A 14908-nucleotide genomic window follows, 5' to 3' on the forward strand; every position below is an offset into this window, starting at 1 on the left:
CCCATGGTTTTCTTTCTTTTCCACTTGTCCTAATTCCTCATACACAAAATGATTTAATATGTAAACATGTTAAACCCAAATGAACAGGTACAATGTTCATTAGACATTTCACTTGCTGAGGGGAAGGGAATGGGAAAGAAGAGTGGAAGAAAACAAACATAAATACACAAGTGGATGAATTTTGAAAAACTTTTGTAACTTATAATTGGAAAAATGAAAGAAAATATCTATTGGGAAAAAAGTAAAAAGTTTGAAAACTACCGATGTAGCCTCTTTCATTTTGCAGATGAGGTAACTGAGGCCAAAAGACTTGCCCATGGTGACAGGGTGAGCAGAGAAAGGATTTGAAACCAGATTCTCATTTTCCAAATCAACTACACTTTCTACTGTGCCACATTGAACTTCATTATCTTTTATATTAAAATACATAAAATGAATAGTAAGAAGAATAAGACAGAACATTATCTATTCCTTTCAGCCTATTCTAAATTTGCTAAATAGTGGGTCTCCATTGTAAGCAAAGATGCCAAAAATTACAGCTCAAAAAGCACTTATTTTCTATCAAAGACCAATATTTCTATAAAAAGGATACAAGTTGTACAGAATAGTCAGTCAATATAAGCAAGAAAAATTAACAGCTAATTAAGCTGAAAAAACCAAATAGTTGCACTAAGTCACTGATAAATAAATTACAAATCTGACAGTTAACTGATCTGGAAAAACCTATCACATCTTATACAGCTGATAGAAAATTAAGAGCATCAAACAACTACTAACAGCTCCATCTAAGTTATATCAGATATGACAAATAATGACTCTGAATTCTCAATTTTATTTCAGCTTGAGGACCTCCCTGTGTAAAGAACAAAAGAGGAGCTTTTAAGAAACAGGTTTAATTTACAATCAGTCCAAAAAAATTTCAAATGTTGATAATTACGGTATCCATGTCAGTGTGTTATAACTTAATAAACTGAGGATCTATGATGTCCAATATTCTACAATAGATATCTCCAATATTATAAAAAGTTTAAAGTAGTAATAAAAGCAGGAATCAATAAGCTCTGAAAGATAGCAACACTGTGAGCATTAAACTAACCTTTAGTTTTGTTTTTGTTTTTTAGGTTTTTAGGGTTTTTTGCAAGGCAAATGGAGTTAAGTGGCTTGCCCAAAGCCACACAGCTAGGTAATTAAGTGTCTGAGGCTGGATTTGAACTCAGGTACTCCTGACTCCAAGGCTGGTGCTCTAGCTACTGTGCCACCTAGCTGCCCCTAAACTAACCTTTAAAAACAACTTATGTATTTAAGTTAAATTACAAATGTTCTTCTCTAATGTAGCAAGAAAATTCTAAACAGAAATGTGAATCATTAATTGTGGTTAAAGATATCAATCATCCATTTCAAATACTGATTTTTGTTAATCAACAATGGTGCTAATGAAAGGACAGCTTTTGGTGAAGTGGGCAGGGAGCAGTAGCCCTGGAGTCAGGAAGACCTAAATTCAAATCTGGCTTCAGGCACTTTGATACTTTACTACTACCTAAGTGACCTTGAGAAAATCACTTAACCCTGATGCCTCAAAAAAATACAATGGTGCTGATTTACTGAAAATATTTTAGATGTCTGCTGTCTCAGAGTTAACAATAGTCAGAAGTATGCCTATTTTAAGATTTAGAAGGCTAATCTTGAGACCAATAAGTCATCTGAAATAATAAAAAATATTTCTTCCAAATAACCTGTTAAAAATGGTTAATTTCTTTAAAAATCATTAAAGTTATTTTTTAGTCTTGGTATAGATATTTCAAAATCCATATGTTTTTAACCTCTGAAAAACACTTTAACCTTGAACCAAAAGTATATACAGTTTAAAAGTTATTTTATCCACCTGGTCTTCCTTCTAGACTACACTCACGTATTAAAAAATAGACACCAGAAAAAAAAAACGAAAAAGGTTGAATACTGGGTAAAAGCATTAGTAAATATAATAGTTTAAGTAGTCAAATAGGCATCAAGTAAAAGACACTGAAGGAAATAAAGATATACAAGATGTGTTGATGACTGGAAACAAATAATGTACAGATGCAAGATAGTTCATTTCAAAGTATCAGAAGGGTCAGAGACTATATGGAAATTAAAAATGTGAAAGATTTTTTTTTCAAAAAGACTGTATACCGTAGAAATGTTCTTTCACAAACCTATACTGCAAAAAGATAAATTCCTCAAGGAACTATTACTATCTTAGGAATAGAGCATTCTATTGATATTTTACCTATACTTCATTCTTTAGCAGAGGTATTCTATTGGGAGTCAAAGGTTTACTCTTTCAAAATTTGGGGACTCTGGTCATTTGACATTAAACAGTTTCTAAAGCGGCCACAAAGTACCCCAAGTACTGCCCCAGGTGATGGGGTGGCACACACACCTAACCACAACTCAGAGCGTCCTTTCTCCCTAAGTCATTCTGCTTCTGGGCTCCGTAAGAGCGCTAACTCGCATTTGCAGGGTCCAGGCTGCGCTGGACCTCCGGCGGACAGGCCGGCTCCAGGCCGGAGGCCAGGCCAAGAGCTGTCCATCACGCCCGCAAGTCCGCCCGGCCTCATCTTCCAGGGGCCGGGCTGGACACGGGCGGGTGGTAGCCCAGCCCCGACCCCCCACTCCGGGGGTCCCCCATTCATCAGCCCGGGCTTCCCGTCAGCGCCTTTCTTGGGGTCCCCCCGGGGAATCCACGCCGGTGACTCCCTGTGAGTCTGCTGTGGGGGTGCCCGAGGTCGCACACGTGAATGCCAAGGTGAGGGGGGGCGGCTCCGGGGCCGGGGCGCCCCGGGGAGCCAAGTGAGAAGGTCCCCCCAGGGGGGCGTCCGGCCGAGCCGCGGGGCGCCGCGCACATGTATGTCACACGCGTGCACGCCCGCACACAGACGCGCCTCCCCGCCCCCCACCCCGGAGAAGCGGGGCCGGGGCCTGGGCCCGGAGGCCCGGGGCGGCCGCGGAGGCCCGGCCCGGCCCGGGTTACCTGTCAGCTCGGGCCCCGTCTCCCGGCGGGCCCCGGCCCGGGCGCGGCGGGGGAGGGGAGGGGCCTCCGCGGCCCGGGCGCCCCCCGCGCGCCCGCCACTCACCAGGCCTCCCGCGCGGGCACGGGCACTAGACGCGGGTCTCCGCCGTCCGCGGGCGCCCCGGCGCGGAGAGGGGGAGGGGCAGGGGAGGCCGCGGCGCGGGCTGGGTCGGCCGCTCGCTGTCCTCGTCCTCCGCCTCCTCCTCCTCCTCCTCCTCCTCTCTCGCCCCCCCGCCCCCGTCGCCTCTCCCGACTCCGAGCGCCCTCCCCGGCGGCCGGCGCGGTGGTACGGCCCGACTACGGCGAGCCGCGAGGGCGCAACTTGGCGCGATGGCGAACCGGAAGGGGGGGGGCCTGCCGCGCCCCGGCCCGCGCCCCCCCCACGCGCCCGTGACTCCGGCCCGCCGCCTTCCGGAAGTCGGGGAGGCGGTGACCCGGTGCCCGCCGACCCCAGCGCCAGCCGTCCCCCGGCCGGGCCGACCCTGCCGCGGGTGGAGGCCGAGCTCGGCGCCATTTTCCCTGATAAGGCGGGAAAGGGCCGCGGCGAGGAGGCCTCCTCGCCCACCGCCGCCCCACAGGCGTCTCCGAAGGCGTTGGAAAAGCACTCCGACAGCAGTTCTTATAACTGGGCGCAATCGGGCCAACCCGAGCATCCGGGGCCTCCCTGGAGGGGCACCGTGCCAGGCCGGGGAGCTGGGGATCGCCACCCTGCCGGGACCCACACAGCCCCCCGGGGACCTCGTCCGAAGCCGGACGCGAAGGATTGCCGTCAGGCCAAGCTGCAAACGGCGCAAATCCGAGTATCTCGCCATCATTGCGTGTTTTCCTCCATTCCTAATACAATACAATCACCTCAAGCTCCGGCCTAACCAGAAAACGGCACACGGGTAGAGCCAGATGCCCCCAGCTGTACTACTAGTTCTTCACCCCTCTAAGAACAATCAAAATAATCGATATGCGTGATAGAACGTACCTAATGACTATAACCCTTAAAATACAATTTCTCTTCAAAGGAATCTGAGCGTGTCGTTTAGTTCTCACATGTTTTCCCCTCTGTGAAAATGAAGGGACTCGGAAGTCTGTTAAGATGCCTTCTGGATCTAAATTTTATAATCCCTTCTTTACAGAGCCCCAAACCATATAAATTCTTCTCCTGGTTTGACTCTTCTTGCTTTCCCCTTTTTCGCTCAATCTTTCCTAATCCACAGATCCAGGTGGATCCGACTGTAAAAACTTGCTGCTTAAACAAGGTCCAAATGTACCTTATTGAAATAAAGCATTGTTCCATACCAGGAACTATGCTGAACCCTGAGAATACAAATACAATAAAAAAAAAAAAATCAATAGACAAACTTAAATGAATGAATAAAATGTGTTCTCTAGTGGGGAAAGACAACCCTTGCTGACAGGGGTAGGCACCCCCCCACTGGAGGATCCCAAGAGAATCCATAAAAGGAAGAGGTCATAGGGATGAATGAGTCTCTAAAACGAGGTCACTGGGAAAGGGGTGGAAAAGCAGTCAGGAGAGACAGGGCTAGCAGGAATACTTTAATTTAAAATGCCAAATTTACCCCCCACAAACCACAAGTCAAAAATATGGTGGACCTAGCTTTAAACTAGGGCAGCTAGGTGGCATAGTAGATAGAGCACCAGCCCTGGCGTCAGGAATACCTGGGTTCAAATCTGGGGTCAGACACTACCTAGCTGTGTGGCCTTGGGCAAGCCACTTAACCCCATTTGCCTTGCAAAAAAAAAATACCTAATAAATAACTACATATATATGTGTGTATATGTATGTATAACTAAATCATTTGTATTACATAACTGGAAAATAAGGGCTTTTTCTTAAATCTTGGTTTGTATTTTCCCTTCCTAGTGGATTATGTAGAACATGTATAGACATTACTTGCCTGACTCCGTTCTAACAAAGGGAACTTATAGAAACTATTTCCAGGCATGGGTGGCAAGTCCTATAGGATGACAAAGAGTCTCAGTGGGTGAAAAAACAAAGGAATGGAAGACTCACAAGGAATCAGGAGCCAGAACTGAGTGAGTATGCTAGAAGCATGCAGTAGATCTTTCTTTTTTCTCTAATAACTTTTAATTAAGGATTTCTTTGAGCTGACTGGTAGTAGGGAAAAACCAAGACAAAGACAACTGGCTATCACCCCTCTAAGAACAATAAATTTCTGTTTCTAAATTTTTGTTGAATGAATCTTCTGAGATTGGAATCCTCAGGTCACTGATGCATTGGAGATGTCCATCAGAACCATTAGAGGGGTCTCATTGGCAACTGGAGTCAACAGCAGAATCTGTCAGAGGGGTGGAAAAAGAGTTTTCCCCAAGGATGTGACATCAAAGATCATGACCACTTATGACAAAGGGAAATGTTGGCTATGCATTTTAGAAAGATATTGATGCACTGAGCCCAGAAGAAAACTATTAACTAAAGGTAACTTCATGAGGACTCCCCTGAAGAAATAAAACTACTTCCGGAGGCAGGAGACTCCACATTTCTCTACATATTCTCTACATTTATTTTGGCAGCTAGGTGGCACAGTGGATAGAGCACAGAATCTGAAATCAAGACAACTCGAGTTAAAATCTGGCTTACAGGACTTGTATGAACTGTGTGACCACGGGCAAGTCATTTCATCTCTACCTGCCTCAGTTTCTTTATCTTTATAATAGCTCCAACTTCCCAGGTTGTTGAGGATCAAAGGAGAGAATAATAACAATGCCTTTTCACAGTAACTGGAACAAAGTAAGTGCTATCTAAGAATAAGTTGTTAATATCATCATCATCATCATCATCATTATTACTATTGTGTCTCATTTCCCTTGAGCTTACTTTCTCAATAGAGAATGTGCATGAGAAACTATATCCCTAGGTTTGGGAACTGAGGTGGAAGAATGTTTTGTAACTACCATTCTTGCTGTACTTTATTACCAAAATACTCATTTTTAGACATTTTTAGTTCTTGTGTTTAATTTATATTGAGATACACATCACTTGGGGAATCAGTTTCTTAGGATTCATATAAGAACCTGCTTTGCAGATTGACAGAAGATAAAGACTAGGATCTTCTGATTGGAGGAGAGCTGAACTTGACTGTAGTTTTAGTTCTTGCTCTCTATTGCCATCTACAGTTAAAAAAGAGGTGAAACGTCTCTGAAGGGCTAATTCTTGACTTCATCTCTGATGGGGAGAAAATGAGACTTGACCCCTAAAAGGGAAATGCAACATCCTGTGTAGTACAGCATGGACTGAGCTTGTCTGCACTGCCCAGAGAGCCAGTTCTCAGGTTGAAAGAAAACTGGCTTTAAACTTTATAGTGCTTATAGCATACTTTCTCAGTGCCTTTTTTAGGGACAATTGAGTTCAAAAGAACTCAGAGATAAATGGTACTAAAATTCTTTTAGGAACTTCACCTAGTGTACTTCACCCCCTGTTTTGGGGTTGGGTTTTTTTGGCAAAGCAATGGGGTTAAGTGGATTGCTCAAGGCCACACAGCTAGGCAATTATTTAGTGTCTGAGGCAGAGATTTGAACTCAGGTACTCCTGACTCCAGGGCCAGTACTCTCTCCACTGAACTACCTAGCCTCCCTGGGTCTGTTTTTTTTTATAATTTTTGGTTCCTATCTCAGTTGGTTCTCCCAAGTTACAGTAGAAGGTTGAATCTCTTGCTGTCCTTGGGATTTGGGTGATACCCTTGAGGAATTGTTTATTCTATACTATCATTCATAAGCCCCTATTCAGCTTTCTCAAAAGTAGTTAATAGTTGACAAAGCATTAGTTTCATTTAACCAGCTAAAAGTAATTAGCTTTTACAAATGGATTTTACTAAGAAACTAAGGTAAGGGTAAAAATACAAAAATATTCCCCTGAACTGGGAAGCACACTCTCCCTATCTCCACTGGACCTTTTAAAGGCAGTTGTAGTGAATTGGATAGCTTTTTAGAACCTGGAATCAGTAAGACCTGAATTCAAATCCAGTTTCAAACACTTGCTAGTCACATTCCATCTCACAAGGTTGGTGTGAGGATCAAAAGAGACAATATTTGTAATGTGTTTATTACAGGGTTATAGAAATGTTTATTCTCTTCTCTTTCTCCTATACAACCCTTGGGAAGAGTGAGTTGAAACTTAAAGTGGTTGATTTAAAACATTTGCTCACTACCTTACTGAGGAGGGATAGTTTCTGGCACTTAGAGTTCTTTTCTTCCATTTGGGGACCCTATGAAATTCACAGCTAAGTGCTGCATAAAAATGGAGGAGGTGGTCACTTGCTTACAGGACATGATTCTCCTCCTGTACTGGATTGATTAACTACTAGAATGACTCATTCATGTCATTATTCAGGGATGGTGCCTAAAGATCTTTGTTCTGGGGCAGCTAGATGGACAATGGATAGACCACTGACACTAAAGTCAGGAGGACCTGAATCCAAATTCAGCTTCAGAAACTTACTAGCTGTGTGATCCTGGACAAGTCACTTAACCCCAATATCTTAAAAAAAAAAAACTTAGCTCTACAGTTATCAGGAGATTCTAGTTTTAATTCCTGGACTTTTGAAAGTTTTTCAAACCTTTTGAAGCTCACAGTCCCTGGATACACAACCATTCAAAATCAACAAAGAATAAAAACAAAAGCAATACATATCATGAATTCAGGGAAGCATCTTTTTTTCTTAACTTCTTCTTTGCAGTTGTCTGAGGCAATACATATAAATTTCATGATCTGGAAAATCTGCATAAAATATTTTGGCCCTCCCTTTTCATCAGAGAAGAAGTCTAAATTATTATAGTATTAAAATAAGTTGACATTATACAATACTATACATATATTTTAGGAATTTCTGAGTTTCTAAACTTTTTTGTATCATCTGCTGGTTTTCTGACACATCTGCAGTTTTTGTAAAACTCCCAGAAAATTCCAGTTTAATTTCTTATGCCAATTCACAGCATATCTAAACTGAGATAGGAAAAGTCAAGATGTGGAAGGAATAAGTACAATACAAACCATACTAAGTGAGGTTATATGTTGCATATTTACCTATGATCTATATATTTCACCACCTATAAAAAAAGAATGTCCAGAATAATTGAATTAATTTTAAGGAGTTAATCCCTTAACAAACCCCCAGATTTCTGAACCTGCCTTTTGAGGAAGAGTCCAAGCCAGCCATGTCCATAATATTTTTCTTTTCTTTGCTCTGATCCTATCTGAACTTCTTTTTTTTATGAAAAGTGGTTCTTTTGGGTTTTTGCAAGGCAATAGGTTTAAGTGACTTGCTCAAGGTCACACAGCTAGGTAATGATTAAGTATCTGAGGCTGCATTTGAACTCAGGTCCTCCTGACTCCAGGGCCGATGCTCTATCCACTTTGCCACCTAGCTGCCCCCATATCTGCACTTCTTTATCCACTGTGGCTCTGTACAAAGGATATCTTTCCCTTCCTACAGCTTTTCAACTTCCTAATATTGGTGCTACAGATTGTCCCCATTAAAGACATGGAAACTGAGACTCCAAAAGGATACTACACTGAGTAAGAGATAAGGTTAACTAACTAACTAACCAACTCCTGGTCTCACAGCTAGTAAGTAACAAAGTCAAGACAAATACAGGTCTTTCCTGTTTTCAAGGTCAATATTCTTTTCACCGTACAATGTTGCCGCTAATCTTGACTCCTGCTAGTGCCCCTAAGAGAACAATTATGCTTATAGGTTTTTTTATTCTATTTCCCCTAAATATATTATCATAGCTAGTTATTTATAATTTATTTAGTCTTCAAATTCATGACTTTGTTTAACCTCAAAAGCTATAACTAGAGCTATAACTAGCATAGTGTTATAGTTTGTGCTTCATGAAGCAACACTAGTTTGACTAATATTTTCTAATCCAAATTGCTCTGATCCCCTATTGATTCACAGAATCCCATGGCCCTTGGACTTCTCTTCTGGGCAAGTATTTCCACCATCCCTCCCTACCCCCACTCATCCCATTTCCCCTTCTCTCCATCTCAAGCTGAAGGAAAGGTGTAAGATAGGAGGTGTACCCCTTTCTCACAATATAGCTCTTTACCTTTCATGTCTTCCACAGATCATCATCCCTATACTGGTTATATTGTCCTCCTTTCCCTATTTTGATCCTTGACAAATCAACTTAACCCTACATTGTTCTCTAGAACTGAACTCCTTGCTTCCTTGTCCCACCACCAAATTTGTCTTGCCAAACCCCAGCCTTAGACTATTACTCTTGCCATCTGACTCCTTTGTTCCTGTTCACATGCAGCTGGAAGGAATTAAGAAAAATTACAATATCATATTGTCTGGGTCTACTACAAATTTGAGTTACATAGGATCCTCACTTCAACAAGGCAATCTTTATACAATTTCTATCCCACTTACCACAAAGTCTAAGCAGCTCTCTTTAATCTCCCTACACATTCCCTTCCCCTGTTTACCCTTTCAACCTTGCCTAAAACTTAACTGAAAAAAATCAAGGTCATTCACTGAGTCTTCTTTGTTCTCTCCTCCTCCTAACTTCACATCACTTAGAAATCTTCCCCAACTACTTCCTCTTTGACCCCTCTTTCACATAAAGCTGGCCTTTTTTTTTTTTTTGTCAATTGAACTTACTGGCATTGATGAGATCACTAAGCAAGGTAGTATAGAAGGAGAAGAGAAGAGGGTATAAGAAATAACCATGGGGAAACACCCAAGGAGAATATGTCCTTTTAACACTGCAGTGTTCTCACCCCTTGTTTCATGCTTGTCTTTTAACAGATTAACGTGAAATTGCCTAAGCTTTTTTCACAAATAATTTCCTCAGAAATGCTATCACTCCCTGTTTTTCTTTAATCCACATGGTAAAACAATTTCTCAACTTCTCCCAATGTCTGTGAACAATGCTGACTCACAGACTTTATACTTTTAGAACATTTGCTGCTTTAATCAAGATCTTCATTCTTGGCATCTTGAACTAAGTGTTCAAGTGAACTCAGAGTGTTCAGTCATACCTACACCACTGGCATACTATGATCTTTTTTCCTTTTCAATCATGGTTCTTTTTAACTGTCTTTTAAGCTTAGTGCTATCACTCTTAATTGTTTTGGGACCCATGGTTAGCACTTAAAATGTACAAAAGTCCAAGACAATGATGAGGATTCTACTATGTTCTCAAGCCTGACATGCAAACCTCTGTATCATCACATGAGAGAAGCACCAAGTGAGAGAAGTGCCAAGTGAAGAACAAAGAGTGATGAAGCATTTTCTCTTGCCAAGCAATATTGTGACTTATACAAGTTTGAGCAAGGGTGGCAAGTCCCAATCAAGCACTGAGAGCTGCACCATTTTTTTTCTCCTCAAAATGCAACAAGTACCAGATTTAATGAATTCTGAAGCCAATGAGTAGCAAGATTTGATATTGTCAGTTTCCCTTTGTCTTAGATCCTCTCTCCTGAATTTTTCATGACTGTTCTCTCCTGGTTCTTCTCCTACCTATCTGACTGCTTCTTTTCAATCTCTTTTGCTGGATATTCATCCAAGGTATGTTCATAAACCCTGAGTATTCCCATAAGGTTATTTCTTGGACCCCTCTTCTCGTCTCCCTCTGTCTGTCTTGTTTAATGGTCTCATCAGCTAAAGTAAGTTCAATTATCATTTCCATACAGATGATTCTAAGATCTACATATCTAGCCCTTAAACTCTCTCCTAAACTACAATCTATCAACACTAATTGTCTTTTTGTACATCTTGAAATTAGTGTCCTATAAGCTCTTTAAACTCAACATGTCCTAAAGAGAAGTCAGTAGTATCCCAATCTTATCAACTTTTTTTATTACTGTTGAGAATACTGTTATTCTCCCAGTTACCCAGTCTCACAAAATCAGTGTGTCTCTATTCCTTATTTACCCTTACCCTATATTCACAATTTGGGGGGAGGGGTTTGTTGTTTGTTTGGGGTTTTTTTAGGTTTTTGCAAGGCAAATGGGGTTAAGTGGCTTTCCCAAGGCCACACGGCTAGGTAGTTATTAAGTGTCTGAGACTAGATTTGAACCCAGGTACTCCTGACTCTAGGGCCGGTGCTTTATCCACTATGCCACCTAGCCGCCCCCACAATTTGTGTTTAAGTCTTATTTGTTCTACCTTCAGAAAGTCTCTTTCACATATCCCCCCTTTCTTTCTTCACACAACTACCATTCTAATTCATCATGTACTAGTGCCATACCTTTCTAATAGATCTTTGTGCCTAAAACCACTTCAATCCCTGCCTTCTCCATTCAGTTGCTAAAGAGATTTACCTAAAATTCTGCTCTGGCCATGTCAAATATACTCCTCCCTCATACTAAGTAAACTTGAGTGGTTCCCTATTATCTCCAGGTAAAAGATAAAATTCTCAGCTTGCTATGGTAAAGTCCATCAGATTCTGGACCCTTCCTATCTTTCAAATCTTCTTATACCTTATTCTCTCTCACACAGTCTATGATCCAACTATACTTGCTATTCCTAGAACAAGACATTTCTCAAATCTGTGACTTTTTACTCAGTGTCCCTCACAACTTAAAAAAAATGTTCTCCCTCTTCATTTGTGACTCTTGGTTTCCTTCAAGATTCAGCTCAAATCTCACTTCCTACAAAAAGGCTTTCTCAGGGTCCCTTTACCACTAGTGCCTTTCCTCTGAGATTATCTTCTGTTATTTTAATATATTTTATATTTATATTTATTTGAATTTTATCTTTCTATTAGAATTTGATCTCTGTGAGGTCAAAGACCATGTTTTTCCTCTTTTTTTTTTCAGAAATGTGAGGTCAGGGGAGGCAGAGGAGGCAGAGCTTACTCTTATATCATGAAAAGTAAAAATAATAAGGATAAAATAAAATAAATATTAATACTTGCTCACTGATCAATGCCACATATGTAATTTGTATATGATTCGGTCATTTTCATAGACAAAAATAGCTGAATTTGAATATTTGAGCCTTAAATATAAGAAAGATGTGGAATAAGGCAGTAGCAAGTTAAGCCTCACCTCAGATTATATAATCACTGGGTTGAGTATGTAAAATAAGTACATGCCTGTTGCTATTTCTCTGTATGTCAACAGCATGATATTTATAGATTCTTTTATTATATGTGCTCATTTTCTATAGTCTAGATGATGCATTTCACATATGTGTATGAAGATATTTAGTATTGCTGATCTTGATTTTAACCACCCAAAAAACCACAAGGTGAAGCAATCCCTGAAAGGAGGTGAGGGGAAGCTGTGTGTGTACCACTTCTGTTAGGCCCACACAGTGTAAATTCTGACTCTGATATTGTTTGTGCCTCCCCAGTTATGGACCCCACAGTACATCACTGTTTCATCTATAAAATTTGGTACAGTACCTATAAAGTTTATGCATGAGTGTTTAACAAATGAGACCCAAGAGGCAAATTTCCTATTTTATCTTTATCAAAATTTTAACAATCTTCAGAATCCCTCTTAAGTCCTGCCTCCTCCAAAAACTGTGCTATCATCATTATAATCACCAGGAATTCTTCCTGATTCCACAGTACTGATTGTTTAAAAACCACATTGCCAAATAGTTATTTTCAATTTGGCATGTAAATCAGTTCTTGCCTTGTCATGCTTTCTAATTGTTTCATGTGTCTTGCCTTGCCTCCCTCTAATACAGGAAACTACTTGATGGGTGTGCTCATGCTATAAAATTATTGAAACCAACCAAAGAGACTTGGCACAATGCCATGGACATAATAGTCAATAAACTTATTCAGTGTTTGATATACATATATATATATATATATACGTATATATATATATATATATATATATACTTTCTCCAGCATTTTCTTAGTTGCTCACAATTTTTTCATTTCACTCCTTTTTTTAATAAGGAAGAATTTTATTATTAGAATTGCATCTTCAACAGTTTGTGAACGAATTTGCCTTTACTAAGTCTACTTCCTACAAAGATTAGTTTTCCTGAACATACGACTTTAAAGTTGCCAACATTTAAGAATCACAACCTCCCAACAAGCAATGGGTAAATTGGTTACTTCTGACAGTTTCTTTCTTTGCACAGTGTCAGTCACACATAATCTGGCTGAGAAAGCTACCAATCATGTAACATTGAAGGCTTACACTGAAGGTTTGCAAATTGTGTTATGCAATATCTTATTTGATTCCCACAACAACCCTATGAAGTAAGCATTCTCTTCAACTCCATTTTTATACAGGAGGAAGTGAACTCAGGAAGGATAAGTGACTATCCTTTTTGAGACAGGATATGAATACATTTCTTCTTGATTTAAGGACTATAACTTGTTTCACAGCCTCTTACAGTGGCATTGTCAAGCAAGTTGTTTCTACATAAACAAGGGATACAGATGGCTATAATTTTTAAAATATCAAACATATTTATTCCTAAACTCAGTAATTCAATCTATGAAAACTCTTAAAGAATATTTTTTTAAAAAAATACATCTGCACCTTAGCAGAAAGCTTCCAATATGGGAGAATAATAGAATTTTTTTCTTATTAGGGGATGAATGTATCTCATTTTCTTTTTTTATTTTGTTTTGGGTTTTTTTGAAAGGTAATGGGTTAAGTGACTTGCCCAAGGTTATGCAGTTAAGTAATTGGTAATTATTTAAATGTCTGAGGTCACATTTGAACTCAGGTCCTCCTGACTCCAGGGCTGGTGCTCTATCCACTGTGCCACCTAGCTGCCCCAAACATTTTCTATAAATCCAGTTCTTCTCTAGTATCTCCTCTTTAAGTTGTATATTATCTTGTGGGAGTGTATGGATGTTCAAAGAGGACTAGCTCCTCTGGTGTGAGGGCTGCCCATCCATCTTTGGTGTCCACCTAACACTTATCTTTCACCTGTGTCTCCAAGAAGCTATAGCATGTGCAGTGGTCACCCCCTAGTAAACCATCTTGGCAGACATGCTAAACCAGGTTAAGGGTAACTGACCAGGTCACCAACCCTTCAGTGAGTTAGTGAGGCATCAACTCCAAACATGTGAAGACCTCCGCCCTTAGAATGAGTGGATGAGAATAATGTGTTCCATTGACCATGAAGGTGACTGAAGAAGGTGCTGTGGAGTACTTAGAGGTTGGTCAGACCTGGAAGATGCCACAGTCATCCACTGCATCCTGAGACATCATGAGCTATCTTGACTTTTGCCTTACCTCTGAATTTCTTGACTCTGGAAGAGAGAGTGAGGCTGACAACTTTGTGCCACTCTGCCTCACTGAAATACAATTTTAGAAATGAAAGATGAACAATAACAACAACATCTTATTTTCATTTGAATCAAATGAGGAATTTTATATCTACTTGCTAAGGAACCTCTTCATTCTGAGAATCTTATGGGAAGATATATGATTAAGAAATGACAGCCAAGCTTCCACCATGATGACTGGATGGACAAAAAAAGAAAGAAAGGAAGGAAGAAAGGAAGGAAGAAGAAAGGAAGGAAGGAAGAAAAAAGAAAGAAAGAGAAAGAAAGAAAGAAAGAAAGAAAGAAAGAAAGAAAGAAAGAAAGAAAGAAAGAAAGAAAGAAAGAAAGAAAGAAAGAAATAGTCCTTTAACTCTTTTTTCCCAAGGCAATCAGGGTTAAGTGACTTGGCCAGGGTCACAGAGTTAGCAGTAATGTATGTTGGGGTCTATGACTGGGGAAGCATGAACAGAATCAGTCAAGATTTGTACTACATGAGCCTAAGAGAGGTAGTACACACACATCCCCTTAATGAGACAGATGTACTGATTACCTCATCTGGTGATTTTTCATGTGGTTAAAATCAAGCTCTTTGTCAAGAGTGATAATTCTACCCAAATCAAATTA

The 14908-nt window shown here is 40.5% G+C and overlaps 1 protein-coding gene across 3 annotated transcripts in view; it reads right to left on the reverse strand.

Annotated features, from left to right (window-relative positions):
* CUL2 (cullin 2) overlaps positions 1-14908 on the reverse strand; it is a 190413-nt gene that overhangs the window by 115465 nt on the left and 60040 nt on the right. The window contains exon 1 of one of the 3 annotated variants that reach the window (XM_074193161.1): positions 3114-3253. The exons of 1 other annotated variant lie outside the window; for it this stretch is intronic. The gene's annotated coding sequence lies outside the window, so the exon portion shown is untranslated. One more of the 3 variants, XM_074193164.1, reaches the window with a different exon arrangement.

Source organism: Macrotis lagotis, chromosome 7 (genome assembly GCF_037893015.1).
Source record: "Macrotis lagotis isolate mMagLag1 chromosome 7, bilby.v1.9.chrom.fasta, whole genome shotgun sequence".
Taxonomy (NCBI): domain Eukaryota; kingdom Metazoa; phylum Chordata; class Mammalia; order Peramelemorphia; family Peramelidae; genus Macrotis; species Macrotis lagotis.